Source organism: Tursiops truncatus, chromosome 10 (genome assembly GCF_011762595.2).
Source record: "Tursiops truncatus isolate mTurTru1 chromosome 10, mTurTru1.mat.Y, whole genome shotgun sequence".
In the NCBI taxonomy this organism is placed as follows: Eukaryota; Metazoa; Chordata; class Mammalia; order Artiodactyla; family Delphinidae; genus Tursiops; species Tursiops truncatus.
The window spans coordinates 14,791,339-14,811,569 of NC_047043.1; the positions used below are offsets into that span (position 1 = coordinate 14,791,339).

Genomic DNA, 20,231 nt, shown 5'->3' on the forward strand with positions numbered 1-20,231 from the left:
GGTTAACTTTTTGGCTGCTTTTTAGAACATAGAGAGACTTATTGACAGAGATATTCAGATATTCTGGCCATCATGGCAGACCATTGGAATGGATTCAGACCATGGTGTTAAAACATCATTCTGGAAAGGCCTTGATGATCAGGATCCACTATCTATTTGCTGGATCATTAGAAAATCAGGGAGGTTCCAGGGAAGAGGCCAAGGTAGTGGAGTGGTAGAGCTAAGGGAAGTGTCTGTTTACCAACTGCCCAGAAGTATGTCTATATTTTAGCTACTAGGTGAATATCAGCCCTTCCTACGACATATTATCCTTGGGATTGAAGCTTGAGCTATAGTCTCCAAATAATAAGAAAAGTCTTATTTCACATCTCATTACATTTGAGTTATGATGGAGCCAACATCCAAAAACATTTTTTGATAAATGTAACTGAGTTAAGGAATGAGCCTTCGAAAGCAGAACCCATAGAGAAGCAGAAGGCATAAAAGGAGAGGAAAGCAAAACATCGTGATAACCAGAAAATAAGAGCTTTATCTTAAAAGCAGGCCATTTGTAGTGGAGAAGATGAGACTGAACGTGAAGGGAACAACCTTGTGTTGATCGATGACCTTCATAAGAAAATTCCTAGGAGGGTGGTGAAGACGAAAGCGAGAGAAAGGGCATGAGAGAGCAGAGGAGGGGGAACGAGGGGATAAAAGTGGCAGATAGAGACAATGCAAGTGTGGGGTTATAAGGATGGAAAGAAGCTGGATGGTAGTTAGAAGAACATACAGAGCAGGAATGTTTGCTTGGAAATTTGCTGTTGTTGTTGTTAATAACTTCAGCATGTTTGAAGGCAGGAGAGTAGGAGCTGATAGACAGTAAATAGGTGTGATTGTGAAGAAAATGTGGAGCACAGCTCCTCTGCATCTGGAAGGACTTTATCAAGAGCTCACACAGATGGAGGGATTGGCTTTCTGAAAGAGGAAGTTTTTCTGCCCTATAAGACTGGATGATGGGTGTGAATAAAGAATGAGTGTGAGCAAAAGGAGTATTGTAAGCCAGTAGACTGCCATCTTCTGAGTCAAGTAGAAGGCAAGAAGGTCACTGAGAGTGACAGAGTGAAAAGAAAGAGAGAGAAGGTCTAGAATATTCAGCAAAGGGTAGAGGAGAATTTGTAGAACTGAATCATCAGGCTGTGAAGTAGGTTCCAGCTTCAGTTGGACACTGGATTGTTGGTGGGGCTCGTGGCTCTGAACAGACCTATATGTTCTGAGGTTCAGGAAAAGGAATGTAGAGAGATGGTGCATTTGATCCAGGGAAAGGAACTGCCATGTCTGGGTGCTTAGGCATGGCTAGAGTGAGCAAGGAGAGCACAACAGAACGGAGTGTCTATAGCTCAGGCATGGGCGTGAATCCACAGAATGGACAGGCAGAAGCATGAGGTTCCGAGTAAACGGTAGGCTCTGCTTAAGTAGGAAGCAGATCATCTAACTGTTAAATGAGAAGAGGGCTTGACATACTGGTTCTTCTTTTGAAAGGGAAATGGGTTCCACAGGTGTTGAGGACCTGGAACGCCTCTCTGAAATGTAACTGATATGGGAAGTTGGGAGGGAATAAAGTCTTCACTGGTTTGGCTTTTGATCTGAAATAATTTCAGCAGTGCTATATGCTAGGGAAATAAGGAGGAGCAGCCCTGGAATGGACAAGAACAAAGCCACATGGACAGATGCAAATATGTGTGTGTTCACTTGCTTTTGAAAGCAAACATTTTGTTTTCAGCAAACAGCTTGCATCTTGTGCTTCCTTGATTTTTTTTTTTTTTTTAAAGGAAATTACACACACAAAACAGCCTGTCACTGGTGGCTTCCCAGAGAAGGAAGAGAGGCCCTTGAGTGTTTTCCAGTAACCAGCTCCCTAAGCTGGTTCTCACACAAGAAAGAAACTCAGAGTAACAAAAAGTGCCTGTGAAAGGTTCTTTTAGACTAAAATTTGGTGGAGATTAAAAGAGGGCAAAAGTTCAAATGAGAAGGAGCCACTGCCAAGTAAGCAGGAATCTCAGCCAAGGGGAAGGAAAAGGAGACGCTGGTTTAAAATGCAAGTAACCATGGCAAGCCAAGAGTTCAATGCTAGAATCTAGTTAAGAAGTAATATCACACAGAGCCGTGATTGTTTATTCAAAGCAGGCCATGAGAGAACAGTTGTCTCCAATGGGTACTCTCACAGCTTGGATTCAAAATTATAAGTGCATTTTTAAAAGTGTCCAGCGCTTCTCTCTGACCCATTTGGTATTAAGCAAAAAGAAAAGAAAGCACAAAGTTTATTCTCAGTGTCTCTTGTGGGTTTAAGACAGCTTTACATATGGAAAAGCATTTTGGTGTCAGCTGTTGAACTGGTTTCCTGCTATTCTGCTTTCAGTTGCCATTGGAAACTCTGCCTGACCATGTGGTAACATCACCCATTTCCCAAGGTTCAGAAACCAATGCGCCTCTGAAGGGAAGCAGAACGTTTCTTTACACGTACGTGTTGTGCTTTGCTCCTGTTTAAGAGTGAGAAGGGCTTGCAAACAGCTAAAGGACTGTGAGAATAAAGATGAGGTGTTGAAATACAAGATAAAGGTAAGCCTGATGTAATGAAACCTGATAAAGGTAAGCCTGATGTAATGAAAGAGGCTCTGCAATGACCAGAGACTCACCTTCACATTCATGCCCATCCTTCCCATCTAGATGGTCCATTTGCTGTCATTAACACTGTGTTGAGTCAAGCAGAGGCTTCCATCCTTCCTGTGTCAATGAGATGGTTATCAATACAGCAAGGGTTTTCAGAAGCGGGAAGGTACCTGAGCTTCTGAAATTTATGCAAAACTTCGATGTCATTCTGCATGTGTGATTTTCTGGGGGAATCTGTCAGTCATTTTCCTGAGATTATCAAAATGGTCCGTGAACCAAAAAGTATTAAGAATCAATGAACTCAAGTATCACTAAATAAAGTATGTTGGCTGCACTCAAACATATGGAAAGAAAGTAATTAATAGTTTCAATTGTTACAATATAGTAATATGGGCAGTGCACTGGGAAAGCTTTCTCCCTGGTTAATGGATACAAAATGACCAAGGAGAGGAAATTTTCAAGAGGAGATTGACTCACTGCAGGAAGCTGAGAGAACTGGTGTTCCAGTCCTATCCAGGCAGGAGGATCATCTCCCAGCTCTCAGAGAATGTGTCATATCTATATTCTGCTCTTTTGTTAAGTCTTGAGCCATTAGGGAATCTGAGAGCTGCAGGAGAACCTATATTGTCAGGAAAGGAAGACGTGTATTTCAGAGCTCAAATGGAAGGGCAGCCTAATCATGTGGTCTCATCAAGGGAAGTAGTCCAGCAACATGTTCTAGCACTTAAATCATATAATCTGGACTCAGACTGCTTAGGTTTGAAGTCTGGTCCATTAAATATAGTAGATATTATCTAGTAGATAATATCTATAGTAGATAGTAGATATTATCATATTACATATGATCTCTGTGCCTGAATTTCCTCATCCTTAAAGTGGAGTTATAATAGTATAGTTGATCCTCATTGTCTTAGTCTACTCAGCTGTTATTATAAAATACCATAGACTGATTATCTTAAACAAAAGAGATTTACTTTTTTTTTTTTTACAATTCTGGAACCTGTAAGTCCAAGATCAAGGTTCAGGCTGTTTTAGTTTCTGGTGAGAGCTTTCCTCCCGGCTTGCAGACAGCTGCCCTCTCACCATGTCCTCATGTGGCTTCTTCTCAATAGTTATAAGCTGGAGTGGGGAGCTCTGCCATGTTTCTTCTAAGGGCACTAATCTTATCAGATCAGGGCCCCACCCTTATGACCTCATTTAACCTTAATTTACTTTCTTGGATGCCCCACCTCCAAGTCCAGCCACACTGGGGGGTAGAGGTTCAGTATACAAATTCGGGGGGAACACAGGCATTCATCCTGTGCACTCATTATTCACCGATTCCATGTTTGTGAATTTACCTACTCTCGCTACAATTTATTTATGACCCCAAGATCAATACTCATGGCATTTTTGTGGTCATTTGCAAGCATGCAAAGAAAGGTGAAAATTTTGAGTTGCCCAGCATGCACACTCCCAGCTGAGGTTGGACAAGGTGATGCTCTGACTTGTTTCAGCTCTCATACCATAAACAATTGTCCTTTTTATGGTCTATTTAGTGCCACATGTTTAACATATTTGTGCTTTTATTGGTGATTTCACTGTTTAAAATGACCCTAAACATAGTATTAAATGCTATCTGGTGCTTCTAAGTGCAAGAGGGTTGTGATGTGCCTTATGGAGAAAATATATGCATTAGAGAAGCTTTGTTCAGGCATGAGTTGGTCTGAGTGCTATTGGCCATGAGTTCAATGTAAATTAATATCATATATTAAATAAAGTGTCTTTCAACAGAAACACACATAAAACAAGATTATGTATTGACCAGTCAGAGAAAATATTTCAACCAGATGCTTTCAGGAACCTAACCCTTTATTTCTCCTAGAAACATCAGATCAGTATTGTAGAACATAATGACCATGAATAATGAGAATTGGCTGTATATGACTATGAGGATTAAGTAAGTTATATATAAAGTCCTTATGAGACTGCTTAGTTCAGGCTGCTGTAACAAATAGACTGAGTGGCTTAAACAACAAACATTTCTCTCATTTCTGGAGGCTGGGAAGTCCAAAATCTCAGTGCTGGCTGTCTCTGTTCCTGCTCAGGACCCTCTTCTTACTTTGCAGATGAATGCCTTCTTGCTGTATACTCACATGTTGGTGAGAGAGAGATCATCTCTCTCATGTTTCTTCTTATAAAGGCACTGATCCCTGTCACAAGGACTATACCCTCATGACTTAATCATCTCACAAATTTCCCACCTTGAAATACCATCACTTTGGGAACTGGGGCTCAACATATGAATTCGGGGGATACAAACATTTAGTCCGCAACAACTGTCTAACTCATACTGAGTAATCAGTATATGCCCTTTATTATTATTTTCTCAGAACTAGAATAGAAATATTACTCCACAGTTGGAACAACAATTAAGTGTTAATACTTGTTCAAAGTGTTATATCATCAGGATTGATAATACGGCAGAAAGAGAATTTATTAACTGCTGGATTGTCTACCCCACCGTTTCAGCAGAAATATCCAAAGATGCTAAAATTCTAGCTGTAGATATGGCTCAGGTTATGTTACTCATTCTTTCATTTACATCATCTGTCAGACATTTACTCTGCATATTTGTGTAGTGAGGTAAGTGCTGTAAGCGTACCAAAATGAATAAAACTTGTGTATAACTAAGTAAGTAAATAAAGATGTGGTATGAGCAGTGGCTTAATAGGAATGCAAAGAAAACATTAAGGGAATGCAGAGGTGGGATCAATTCCCTGTTAGTTCTCTCAGCATTTTTCTGAGAATTTCCTGGTCTTAACCTAACTCCCAGGGTGATATTTGTGATGCATTAGAAGGGGGGAATTTTCAGCTTCAATAAGGCCCATGGGGTGAGGCTGGGGGGACGAGGACCAAGTTGGCCATCACGGTCTGTTAGAACTCCATCTTCTGCACTGATTAGACTATCACACTGTCATCAACATACTTGGTGGATTAGAGCCCAGATTCTGGAGGAAGACAGCCTGGGTTCAAGTCCTATTTTTCCCACTAGCAGCTCTGTGACCTTGGGCAAGTTACTTAATTTCTCTGGGTTCCAGTTTCCTTAATATATAAAATGAGGATAATGATAGTGCATTCTAGCATTGCTATGAGGATTAAATAAGTAAATATTTGACAAGTACCAGAACAGTGTCTGGCATATAATATACTTTATTTCTATATTTAATAAATAACCAGATCATCATCTCTGAATGTCCTGTACCAGAAATATCCTAGTGGATAAATAAGATGATTAACAATCAGTTGTTGAATGAACGAGTGAAAAGTAAATGACCTTCGGGAAATGCCAGTAGGAAAGAAAATACAAGGAAATGATTTTAAAAAGAGCTAATTTGATAGTTAAGATATTTTCCATTGCTGCTTCCCTATACGAAAGCTTCTAATGTGCCAATTCCATTAAAATAAAGTCCAAATCTTATGGCACGGTATATAAATTTTTAAAAGATAGGGTTTGCAGTAGTAGTATGTAAACCCCTATATCTCAGTGGTTTAGGAAAACAAAAGTGTCTTTCACTAGCAAAGTCTGATGAAAGGGTTCTCATCCAATTATTGAGAAATGCAGGCTTTGTTTATCTTGTGATGCTACTGTCTCATAGCACCATGATGATGAAGGAGAAGAATGGAAAAGGAACATTAACTCTTAAGTGCCATGGTCCAGATGCATGTCATTTCTGCTCACAGCCCAGCACTCAGAACTAGTTGTATGTCCCAAATGCTGCCAATGTGGAGAGGCTGGGAAATGTAGGGGCACATGGATATCCAGTGAGCAGTGTCTGTGCCACAAATGGCATACAAGGCCCTCAGTAGTCTGATCCCAACTATTCCCACCATGTCTTTCGAACGAAATGAGGTCTTGAGGTCTCATAACAGTATCGAATAATCACAGGATGTATACAGTAGACTTTCATCACAAGGAAGTTTGGTCGTGGCCTGAAGAGAGTGTTCTCTAGACTCCTTTTTGGTTTTGCGGGGAAGACAAATATAGAATGGGACTCCTGCTCTCAAGTTGCTTACAATGTAGTTAAGGAAGTATGGAAAGAGAGTTAAGAGGAAAAGGCAGTGTAGGATCAATTGCAACTGAGTGCAAGAGACGCGGTAGCTTGGTTTTGTGGAAGGGCCTTGAGGTTTGGAATCAGACAGTCCTAGGCTCCAAAGTTTACTAATTGTATTATCTTAAGAAAGTCACTTAACTTCTAAAGATATATATCCACATACATACTGTAAGTGTACACACACACGCACACACGTCCTTAGTAACTCAATAAATAGTAGCTATTATTGTTTGTTTTTCTTTTTGTGTAACAAAACATCTTTGATGAGAAATAGATTTTTTTCCCAGGGTATGCAATAACATAGGTTATACTACTTATTCTTTTTTAAACACCTGTTGAACAGCAGCCCCAAAACAAAGGTAATTGAGTCTGAAAGAATTCTTCCACATCTGGTCAGGTTCTAAGCCTAAGCTTAGAAGACCTATCCTGCTACATTTCTGGGGAATGTAAGCCTACAAAAGCTACACTCAGCAAGATTATAGCAGCACTTGGCTGGGGTGCCCTGCAGTGGTAAGCAGCCCTAGAGTTCGTGCCTCACCCCTGCTGTCCACTGGTACCCACACCGCCTGCAGGACCCTCGTGGAGCCATGCAGTGGACTGGGGACATGGGAGGGCATGTAAAATAGGAAAGTAGCCCGTGCACTTTCCATTGCAGCCAGTGCCTCCTCACTTCCCAGCCTACTAATCCTGGGTTATGGGGGACTTCTTTTTCCCAAATCAATTGGCTGAAGCTTTCTGAGTCACAGATTACTGAATTATTTCAAAACTTATGAAATGCAGGGGGGCGGTTATTATCTGCTTGGCTCTCCGGGTCATTCTGATTTCCAAAGTCAATTCTGAATAGCGGATGTCCCATCTCTTTTCCAGAGCCCTGTCCATCATAGACCCTGGGAACTTACAGAGGGTGTTGACAGATATCCCCTATATATCCTGACCCATGAGGAAGGGGCTCTGGCTGAATGGAGCTCACGCTCTCTGGCATCACACTATTGATTGTCACAGACATCAGTGGATCCCTTTTTATTTTGCAAATATCACTACTGTTATGAATAAGAATATCATCTTACCATTTCCCTCAAAGCACAGAAGCAAATAGAAAGGAAAAATCCCATAATTTTAACTGCATAAAGCCGTCTGGGGCTCTGTTCATCAGAGAATTCAATTCTGCTGAATAATTCTCCATAGGCACGAATAATAAAAGAGGGGATTATTACCCATCTGTTTGCCCTCTCGGCTTTTGTCCAGCCCTTATTGTCTCCTCGGGCTGGATCCATCTGATTGCTTTAGTGACGCAGGAAGGCATCACCAAATATGAACACATTCCCAGGCTCTGGGAGCCTCTCATCGCACTGAGGTGGAGTGACACAGAGTGTTTTGCCTTCGAGCATTTCAGCAAACTGGGGCTGCAATAAGATATTTAAGGTCAAGGCCATGACATCTGTGGCTGGGAAAGGGCCAGCAGAGATCATTTTTATCTTCTGTTGCACACATGCAGTCTATTCATCACCAGGCATCAAGATCTTGACAGAGCAGCCAGGGAAAGCACGGGGAGAAGGGCTCTCATCTCAGCTGTCAGGGTTGCTGTTTATATTATTTTGCCTTGTTTTTCCCTACAACCTAACATAAAGCTTTCTCAGGCTTGGGCAAGACTTTGCAGGGCCTTTTTTTTTCTTTCTTTCAGGAAGACAGATTTGAACAGGAGTTGGGCAAAGGAGGAGAAGGACTTTGAAGCATTAATTATTCTTGACCTCCAAGTTGTATAATCCAAAGGCAGTACTTTTAGGGAAATAGGCATGGTTGCCAAATTTTATAAACCTAATAAGAAAATAAAATAATTTTTTATATCAAACCACTTCCACTTGAACCCCATGTGAAAAACCTATCCATCACTCTCTTCTACCCTTTTAGTCTTTTCAATTTGTGCAGAATTATAGATGATGAAATAGATAGTTTCAATTAGAATAAAAACATTTTCGTTGGTGAAAATCACCGTTTACTTGTTTTGTGACTTTTAATGAATCCTGTTAGAGAGTGGAAATAGAAGCTATACTTGAATGCTTTCAACTTACACTCTTAGACCCAACCATACAAATGATGGTAAGAGAACCACTGTGGCGTCAGAGGGCCTTAGTTCAATTCTAGGCTTTGAAACTAACCACCATGTCTTCTTTACATCTTAGGGCTTCATTTTCCTCACCTGTAAAATGATACAGCTGGGTAAGATTGTTTCCAAAGTCCCTTTTTGCTCTCAAAGTCTCTTTTTCTTGAGGGTATTTGCTTCAAGTGGCATTTGCACTAAGTATTAACAGTTTCTCTGTATTGGTTTTATGGCTACTCTATGAAATAGAAACATGCTTATCTTTGTCTTCAGGAGTGTAATAGAGGCTAAAATGGAGAAAGTGACATGACCTTCACCTTTTAAAGCCGTATTATCCTGACCAACTTCTGGGTTGCGCTCCTAATCTACTTTTGATTATGTCTCTTCTTTCACTAAAGACATGGAAATAAGAAATTCAGAAAGAAGATGCCTATTATGATTTCACACACCCTCACTTTTATTTAAAAATGTATTGCTATCATGCACTTACTTTGTAATTTACCGTTAATCTCTGTGACACTACCGTGATCAGGATTTCAGAACATTTTTGAAAGATGCATTGTCTCCTACTGCTTTTGTACAGTGAGCTGCACTTTGCTGCTATCCACTTTCAAGGTTGCTGAAGCACACTCATAATGGGTTATCATGATCCCAGATAAAAGCAGCCCAGCAACACCAGCTTACACATCCAGGCTTTCCTTACAGGGATCTTATTTTACTTTTCATACTCAAAGAACTGGCTGCACCCTGCACTTTTTCAGGGTCCAAGGGAAAAATATAATGAACTATTAAGATCTAGTGTCAGAATTCAGCTCCTCTGAAGTCCTGGGTAGTAATACTACTTTTGCATTTACATTTCTAAGGACAAAGGGGAAGGAGTTGGTAATTGACATTTATTAAGTCCTATCTCTCATATATTCCAGATGCCATGTTAGGTGTGTTGAAAACCTTTTCTCATCTAATCCCTCCCAGCTACCTGTGAGGTAGGAAGTATTCTGGCTGTACTACAGTTGAGACCCTAAGGCTTGGAGATACTTTGGAAATTACTGAATATTAAGTAAGGATATATAGAAGCAAGACTGGAACCCAGATCTGTTTATCAAATCTATATGGTGGGTTTGTGATTTTTCCATCCTTTTAAAAACATTTTTAAACTGTTTGCTTTGTATACATAATACATTTCATAATCAATTCTTTCAGGATCTAATAGATTGTTTTCATTTTCTACCATGCAATCATCAGCAAATAAACAAAAAAACACGTCTTTTGGAGTTTGATGTTCCCCTGTCTGCCACTTAACAAGGAGGGCCAAGATTCTGCAAATATTTTTATAGATCTGACATGGGGTCTTTGCAAGCCAACCATAATGGGGCCTAAAATTCATGAGTCTGAAAGTCCTTCCCTGCTACAAAAGCATCTATTTGCCCTGCCTTTTCATCAAGCAAGGGGATGTAGTTCTTATATACAAGAGGTACTGGTGGCAAATAACCAGGAGAGTCTTGTGAACATGTCTAGTCAGTTGAAGAACTCAATTTTTAAAATCTTCATAAAGAAGGTGAGATTTCAGGATTTTATTCTGTCATGGATAGAGTTACATGCGTGTGTGTATATATGTATATAAATGGAAAATACAGATTGTGAAAAACACCAATTTACTTAGAAACTATGGAAATTTCTTGCAAACTCTAGAGAGAGGAAAGTCAACACCAAAGGCAGTCTGCAAGCTTCACGCAGGTTGAAAATACTGAAGGTCACATGTGGTCACATGTATGTCATTTTACCAGATGTGCACATTAGTGCAAACGTACATCCTAAGCAATCCCTATGGCAGGGTGCCCTGGGGGAGAGAAACTTAGTCTGTATCTAAGGAAACATCCTTAGCTCGTGACAGCAAATGCTGATATTTAATGTTCCTTTTACTTTTATTCAATTACAAGAGACTTTAGTCCTAAAATAGAGAGTCCTGAAAAACACCCCCCTTCTAAAAATTAATAGTTTTAAAATTCTTAACAAGACCTCATATTTCTAGGGAACAAGCAATTCTTTGCAGGTTTTTCATCATGTTATGTTCTAGTGCTGGAGCACTTGTCAGGATCCTGTAGCTTCTTATTGTTGCTAGTCACACTTCAGATACAAGTGACCCTCTAAAACCTGAAGTTATTTAAAGGTTCAGTATCTGGAAACGATTCTTGTGAACTTAATATGTTTAATTTTTCTCCCTAGCACACTCTAGTCGTGTACCTGGGGTTTTTTTAGAATGGAATTATTGGCGTTCACATTCAAGTGAGTATACAAAGGAAATGTTCACTTCTTGCTCTTTTTCTTGGAAAAGATGATAATGAATTGACCAAAAAAAAAAGATATAAAGGAAAAATGCCAGATCTGTTTAAATCCAAATTCCTTTTGATACTGGCATATGCTATTCTTTGTGCTGAAAACAAGAAATCTCAATCTTTAAAATTTTGAAGGTAGTTTTATTAACAGACAGATTATCTCACAGCAGAGGTCCTAGCTCACATATAAGAATATAAAGCCTGCCCAAGAATTCAATACATAACATCTCATCCTTAGTTTCTTTGAACATGCAGTTCAGAGAGAAAGGTGCTCTGTCAGTAGTTCTAAGCCCTTGCTTCACATGAGAATCCCCTAGGGAGGGTTTGAAACCTACCATTGCCCAGGCCCTCCCTGCCCCCAAGGTTTTGGTTCAGTTTTACTGGGGTGAGGCCCAGGCTTTTTATTTCTAAAAGCTGCCCAGGTGAGTCTCATATGCAGCTAGGCTTGAGAACCACTGCAGCTTCACACAGCTCTCATCAGTGGAGCAGAAGACACACACAGGAGCCAGAAATGTCTAATCATCTGGAGGAAGGGGGTAAAAAGGAAAGAAAATGTTAGTTGGGTTTGAGCTAACCAACAATTATTAGAAATAATTATGATTTATTCTTCCTACTCCATGGCAGGGATGTGGCATATTGGGAAGATCCTGACATTGACATTGAGCAAGTGACCGGGATTCCAATGTCAGGGTCATCCCCATATTTCAGATTCAAAGCCTCAAAGACAAACTTAGTAGATTGTTGCTTTAATGATGCTATTTCCCATATCAGTACATGGAACGGTGAGAGTGAGGTCAATTTCAAGCTGGTTAGAGCCGGGATTCAGAAGTAAAATATAAAAATAAAAATTTAAAAAATTCTTAACCCCCTCCTTCCCCTTTATGGCTTACCATCACCACCACTCCCCACTCCCCACCACTGGCCCACAATTGCTGGGTGCCTCCACTTGTGGTTCATCTTCATCTTTTCTTTTTCCTTCTTTTTTCATCTGTAGCCATCCTTTCCTTGTCCTCCTTTAACCTTCTCATCCTGGTTAGGAAAATGGCTGCATTTCTTATCCCATCGTGGATCAGTGTGCTGCTCTCCTTCCTAAGGGTTCTTTTAACCCCAGTTTTAGCTGCCTTAGACTAGTTCCTACTTTTTCTGCTATCCTTTCCTACTTCTAGCTCACAGGGCTAGGTCTCCAGTGTTTCCTCCTATTCAAGGCCTCTGGCCCAGTTGTTAAATTTTCTCATATAATTCTGAGTGAATAACCTGAGGAAACCCAGTATTCTTATCTAGGAGTTTGGGTACCTGGAGAATTAGGGACTCCAAAACAAAACATGTTTGTAAGACCAAATCCTGACCCTGTTTCTTGCAAAATATTAGTAAAGTGGGAATAATATCTGTGTAAAAGCTGTTATAGAGATTACGATGAAATAATACATTCCAAGTAGCCGGCATACATTAACACATTTCAACTGTTGACATCTGTCTCCTCTGTATTCTTTAAGGTCAGGGGACTGTGATATGGATCTCATCCAGATTATTATATTTAGTGTGTCAGGTTTGAAACATATGGGATATATTCCTATAATCTCAAAGAAAGAAGAATGTGAATTTTTTCTTGTTTAAATTATTCAGGATTTTTTTACAAAAATTTTACCTGTATTAGTATAATTATTATTGAAAAAATACTGGGGTTCATGAATTTGGGAATAGACATTTTTATAGGTGGACTGTAGGGCTTCATTTATTTTAATGGAATATAGATTACATTGAGGATGTTAATATTTGTTTCATGAAAGTTCCAGGTTACTTCCTGCTTTTAAATAGATTTATTTTTTAGAGCAATTTTAGGTTCACAGCCAAATCAAGCAGAGAGTACAGAGAGTTGGCATTTACACGCTGTCCCTACACTGCATCACCTCCCCACTGTCACTATCCCACATCACAGTGGTATGTCACTGTGATGAACCTCCACTGACACATTATCATCACCCAGAGTTCATCCTTTACATTAGGGGTCACTTGTCACATTCTGTGGGTTTTGACAAATGTATAATGACATATCCACCGTTATAGTATCATTCAGAGTAGGTTCACTGCCCTAAAAATCCTCTGTGCTCCACATATTCACTCCTCCCTCCCCAAACTCCTAGCAACCATTGAGCTTGTGACTGTCTCTGTAGCGTTGCCTTTTCCAGAATGTCATATATTTGGAATCATACAGTTTGTAGCTTTCTCAGATTGGCTTCTTTCGTTACTAAGATGCATTTAAGTTTCCTTCTTGTCTTTCCATGGCTTGATAGCTCATTTCTTTCTAATGCTGAATAATATTCTATTGTCTGGATGTACCACAGTTTATTAATTCACCTACTGAAGAACATCTGGGTTGCTTGCAAGTTCTGGCAATTGTGAAAAGAACTGACATAAATACCCCTGTGCATATTTTTGGACATAAGTTTTCAACTCATTTGGGTAAACAGCAATGAGCACGATTGCTGGATCATAAAACCTTTATTTTTGTTGTTTGAGAATTTATTGTCACTGTCATTTACAACACGGGAGATTAAATTCACTTTACAATCACAACAGAAGTTTCAATCAGATACATTCAACCCTCAAGTGGGATGCTGCAGTCGACAGTTGGCTAATTAGATCAATACAAATGTCACAATTTCAGAGACTTTTGCTGTATTGAATGGTATGTTTCATGCTATGGAGGGATCCCAGTGAAGAAATTCATTGTTCCAGTTCTCATGTATCATGGTTTTCAAAATGTTATGCCCCAACCCATATCCAATACTATGCCCACTCAATCCCCACTTTAAATGTGAATGATTTGAGCATATCTGCTAAACTAATAGGGCAAGTCCAAAGAAAGGTATTTAGAGTGAGAGACGAGGATAAGAGATCTTGTTTTGGGGAAGAAGGATCCTACGTTAATGAGCTTATTATAATATTTCATTATAAGAGAGGAGAAGTGATTCTGAATACAGCTTGATTGCTGCCTCCCAGATGTGTTTTGCAACCTAGCTCTCTGGATGCATATCAAGGGCAGTGGAGAGCAGAGACTGTATATTAAAGCTGAAATGATTTTGTTTTATTTTTTCTAAGATAATTGCAGAACAATGAAGCATAAACAGTCTTATTTCAGGAACTCTAGACCAGAGTGTAACCAAAGAGGAAAGAACATGCTTCTCTGCTGAGCCACAGATAACCCCATAGACTTATCAAAACAAGCCACCAGTGGGCGGTAGAGCCTGAGAGTGTGTGGGATCTGTGAGTGCCAGTGTTAACCACCTATTGGATGGAAGGATGTAGTGGTTACCAGGTAGAGTGGCAGTGGAGTAGGGCACAGCAAAATTGTTTGAGAGCACATGTGTACTAACATTCGAGAATCCTCAGCTAGTGAGGCTTAGAGGGAAGACAACATTCTAGGCGGCATGTGGAGCAACAAGAGAGAAGGAGCCTGGGTCCCTGGGTCCCTCATGAAGCCACCCCACAATACTGGCCCCAGCCATCTCTGTGCCATTCAGTGAGAAAGAAATAAAGTTCTCTCTCTCTGGCCAGTGTTATTTTGTATCTCTGCTAATTGCAATAGATCTTGCATCCTAGTAATACCCCTCTTTCTTAGGCCACCTCCCCAGAGTACTCTCATGCAACCTCCTGACCTCCCCTGCACATCCTCCTCTGCAAAGCCTATACCCCAGTTATTTCCTAAACCCCCCTTTCCTGTGAAAACGTACATGTAATTTGACAAACTCACTCAGATCTCTGTTTAGGACATTCCTTAAGAAATGTTATAAGTGGTTAATATTATTTACATTTTAACAAAGGTTTTTATTGTATTAGAAAAAGGGTGATGAATGGTAGAGAGGCCAGGCATGGTAACTGAAGTATGGAGGCGATCCTTTCGTGCATTAAGACCTATAGCCATCCTTTAAATAACATTTTGACTCCCTCCTCTCCGCCCTCCAACACACATACCATTTCACTGACATATATGGCTGCCCTTGGGGGAACAAATCCACAGCAGTCTCCCACAAGTACCCTTTATAGCAATCTCAGTATATTTCCTAGAGTATGACTAACCTGAATTGTGTCCACTCTGAAAACTAAATATTTCCCAAGATGTAAGGCTAAAAAACTAAACATAACAAAGGAAAAGGCATTCACAAGGTCAATACTCAGGCGTGTTCAGGTAAATACAGTTACAAATAAGAAGCCATTTAATTTAAACCCAAGTCAAGGTAGAAAGTACATGCCTGCTGGCTGCGTCTTCTTGCTGTTTCCACATGCACTTGGTGAGCCACTGCTCTGAACGACATACGATTCCTTGAACAGTGTCTATCACACACATCATGATTAACAAATATTATTGAATGAGTGATGGATAACTCTGCTATGTGAGCACTATAGTTACTAGGTAAATCTCCTCTTGTTAAGCTTCTTATGCATTTCTAGTCCCGAAGAAACCCTGTGTATAAGACTGGCATGGAAAACATGCCACATGGAAAAAAAAATTAAAAAGGAAAGTTAAGGGAAAAAGGTGGGGGAGAGACCCAGAAAATTATAAGGAAGACGAAATTGATAACTCGCTTTTCTCATTTAGCACTATATTCCTAGAATAACAACTTCTTTACTCAGCAGCAGCGTTTATTTGAAAGCACTAAACCCAGTATGAGGATTCAGAAGGTGGGACAGGGCAACAGTGGGGCCTTGAAAGTATTTATTTCCTCCACAAGCCGGAAAACACAGACACAATTGCCGGAAATTTCTAGCAGCAACTTAGGATGTAGTGGAAAGGATTTCTGAAGGATCACAGGTAACCGTGACAGGCTTCAGGTAGGTGGGATGTAATTTTACATGCTTGCAGTGGGTGCAAACAGGAGGAAGGCGCCAGCTTCAACTTGTAAGGCTCACCAAGCATGCTTGGTTCAAAGGAATGGGTTAATTTTCTCTTGACTGAATTCTGCTTGCCTGATGCATTGTTTATGATTTACTTTCATTTGCTCAACTTCTTCCGGTCGTATCCTCTGGAATTCTCTCAGATGCTATCAGTAGACGGTTCTGACCAGTGAGCAGCCATTTGTTACAGTATCTCAAGGAAAAACATACCTGTACCTACTCTGTGCACACTCACCCTGGCAAAGAGTGTGTCCCTCCTCTCGTGAGAATGTTCTCACGGGGTTCCATCCTCACTGCTTCATGCAACAGCCTATTCTCAACTTGAGTCGTGGCAGCAGATCAGTGAATGTTTAACAACTGGCTCTAAGGTGGAGGGGGGACCCCGATTTGTAGCGTTTGTCAATTTTGTGGTGTAAATACACTTACCATGACCTCTTTCATGTACCCGTAAGAGGCACAGAGCCCAGAGTAGGAAAGAAAAGTGTACAGTCGATTCTCAGGAGTCAGAGCCAGCGGCCCCCGCACACCACTGCAGGTGATGGTTCATCACCTCCCAGGTCCCTCTTGACACCCACTTTCAAACACCAAGATTTCTTTTAAGACTATAGACCTAGTAGGGTCTCCTGGCTGGTCTTCCTCACTATAGAATTCTCACAGTGGTTAATATATATTTGCTAAGCCTTCCAACAACGTTGTCTCTGATCCTGCTATGGAAAGTCACCATTGTAGGCACACTGCCCCTTCCTCTGCTTTCCCTTCTTACTCTTTCCTTCCTCTTTAGCTCTTTTCCACCTCTCCCCACTCTACTGCTGCCTTCCCTCCTACTAGTCCCACAGACATTTCCCAGGAACTCCTGTCTTAGTGTGAACTGTCCTTTATTTTTTCTTCACCAATTCTCCACAATCACCTAGATCTGAAAGTAATCTGTCCCTCCTGATCCCAGCCCTTGTCCAAGGAAATAAGTGGCATTCTTGGTACTCAACTTACAAGGTGAAAAGAAGGATTCAATAAGGGAACTCCTTTGTCCCTACTGCCTTTTCTTGGCTACAGTTACTTAATATTTCTAAAATCTAACTTATTTTTTACAATATCTCTTATTTTTTCATGTCGTTTTTTTTTATCCCTGATGCTTTCATATACTGATTTTCAGGAAAGGCACCGAACTTTCCTGATGAATTAAGCACCAAGTTCACAAGAATTTTTTCCACTCTTCCCTTGTCATTATCCTAATAAGTTTCACCAACCACTTACTTTTTTTAAAAAAAAAACATCTTTATTGGATTATAATTGCTTTACAATGTTCTATTAGTTTCTGCTTTATAACAAAGTGAATCATTTATACATATAAATATGCCCCCATATCTCTTCCCTCTTGCGTCTCCCACCCTCCCACCTTCCCTATCCCACCCCTCTACGTGGTCACAAAGCACCGAGCTGATCTCCCTGTGCTATGTGGCTGCTTCACACTAGCTATCTATTTTATGCTTGGTAGTGTATATATGTCCATGCCACTCTCTCACTTTGTCACAGCTTACCCTTCCCCCTCCCCATATCCTCAAGTCCATTCAATAGTAGGTCTGTGTCTTTATTCCCATCTTGCCCCTAGGTTCTTCATGACATTTCTTTTTTTTTTTTTTTTTTAGATTCCATATATATGTGTTAGCGTACAGTATTTGTTTTTGTATTTCTGACTTACTTCACTCTGTATGACAGACTCTAGGTCCCTCCACCTCACTACAAATAACTCAATTTCGTTTCTTTCTATAGCTGAGTAATATGCCATTGTATATATGTGCCATATCTTCTTTATCCATTCATCTGTTGATGGACACTTAGGTTGCTTCCATGTCCTGGCTATTGTAAATAGAGCTGCAATGAACATTTTGGTACATGACACTTTTTCAATTATGGTTTTCTCAGGGTATATGCCCAGTAGTGGGATTGCTAGATCGTATGGTAGCTCTATTTTTAGTTTTTTAAATACTGTTCTCCAGTGGCTATATCAATTTACATTCCCACCAACAGTGCAAGAGTGTTCCCTTTCCTCCACACCCTCTCTAGCATTTATTGTTTGTAGATTTTTTGATGATGGCCATTCTGACCAGTGTGAGATGATATCTCATTGTAGTTTTGATTTGCATTTCTCTAATGATTAATGATGTTGAGCATTCTTTCATGGGTTTATTGGCAATCTGTATATCTTCTTTGGAGAAAGCTATATTTAGGTCTTGTGCTCATTCTTGGATTGGGTTGTTTGTTTTTTTGATATTGAGCTGCATGAACTGCTTGTCAGTTGCTTCATTTGCAAATATTTTCTCCCATTCTGAGGGTTGTCTTTTCATCTTGTTTATGGTTTCCTTTGCTGTGCAAGAGCTTTTAAGTTTCATTAGGTACCATTTATTTATTTTTGTTTTTATTTCCATTTCTCTAGGAGGTGGGTCAAAAAGGATCTTGCTGTGATTTATGTCATAGAGTGTTCTCCCTGTGTTTTCCTCTAAGAGTTTGATAGTATCTGGCCTTACATTTAGATCTTTAATCTATTTTGAGTTTATTTTTGTGTATGGTGTTAGGGAGTGTTCTAATTTCATTTTTCACATGTAGCTGTCCAGTTTTCCCAGCACCCCTTATTGAAGAGGCTGTCTTTTCTCCATTGTGTATTCCTGCTTCCCTTTGTCAAAGATAACGTGACCGTATGTGCGTGGCTTTATCTCTGGGCTTTCTATCCTGTTCCATTGATCTATCTTTCTGTTTTTGTGCCAGTACCATACTGTCTTGATTACTGCAGCTTTGTAGTATAGTCTGAAGTCAGGGAGCCTGATTCCTCCAGCTCAGTTTTTCTTTCTCAAGATTGCTTTGGCTATTCGGGGTCTTTTGTGTTTCCATGCAAATTGTGAGATTTTTTGTTCTAGTTCTGTGAAAAATGCCAGTGGTAGTTTGATAAGGATGGCATTGAATTTGTAGATTGCTTTGGATAGTATACTCATTTTCACAATGTTGATTCTTCCAATCGAAGAACATGGTATATCTCTCCATCTATTTATATCATCTATAATTTCTTTCATCAGTGTCTTACAATTTTCTGCATACAGATCTTTTGTGTCTGTAGGTAGGTTTATTCCTAGATATTTTATTCTTTCTGTTGCAACGGTAAATGGGACTGTTTTCTTAATTTCACTGTCAGATTTTTCGTCATTAGTGTGTACGAATGCAAGAGATTTCTGGGCATTAATTTTGTATCCTGCTACTTTACCAAATTCATTGATGAGCTCTAGTACTTTTCTGGTAGCATCTTTAGGATTCTCTACATATAGTATCATGTCATCTGCAAACACTGACACCTTAACTTCTTTTCCAATTTGGATTCCTTTTCTTTCTTTTCTTTTTTCTTTTTTTTTTTTTTTGCAGTACATGGGCCTCTCACTGTTGTGGCCCCTCCCATTGCGGAGCACAGGCTCCGGACGTGCAGGCTCGGTGGCCATGGCTCACGGGCCCAGCCACTCCGCGGCGTGTGGGATCTTCCTGGACCGGGGCACGAACCTGTGTCCCCTGCATCGGCAGGTGGACTCTCAACCACTGCACGACCAGAGAAGCCCCCTTTTATTTCTTTTTCTTGTCTGATTGCTGTGGCTAAAACTTCCAAAACTATGTTGAATAATAGTGGTGAGAGTGGGCAACCTTGTCTTCTTCCTGATCTTAGTGGAAAAGGTTTCAGTTTTTCACCATTGAGGATGATGTTGGCTGTGGGTTTGTCATATATGGCTTTTCTTATGTTGAGGAATGTTCCCTCTATGCGTACTTTCTGGAGAGTTTTTATCATAAATAGGTGTTGAATTTTGTCGAAAGCTTTCTCTGCATCTATTTAGAAGATCATATGGTTTTTCTCCTTCAGTTCGTTAATATGGTGTATCATATTGACTGATTTGCATATACTGAAGAATCCTTGCATTCCTGGGATAAACCAGGAATGGTGTATGATCCTTTTAATGTGCTGTTGGATTCTGTTTGCTAGTATTTTGTTGAGGATTTTTGCATCTGTGTTCATCATGATATTGGCCTGTAGTTTTCCTTCTTTGTGACATCTTTGTCTGGTTTTGGTATCAGGGTGATGGTGGCCTCATAGAATGAGTTTGGGAGTGTTCCTCCCTCTGCTATATTTTGGAAGAGTTT

At 40.1% G+C, this 20,231-nt stretch overlaps 1 long non-coding RNA gene across 2 annotated transcripts in view; it reads left to right on the forward strand.

Moving 5' to 3' along the window:
• The first annotated feature begins 2,405 nt into the window (after positions 1–2,405).
• The window catches only part of LOC141279690 (uncharacterized), a 146,498-nt gene continuing 128,672 nt past the window's right edge, over positions 2,406–20,231 (forward strand). For both annotated transcript variants that reach the window (XR_012334355.1, XR_012334356.1), the window contains exon 1: positions 2,406–2,595. This is a non-coding gene — a long non-coding RNA (uncharacterized lncRNA). The remainder of the gene's footprint in view (positions 2,596–20,231) is intronic.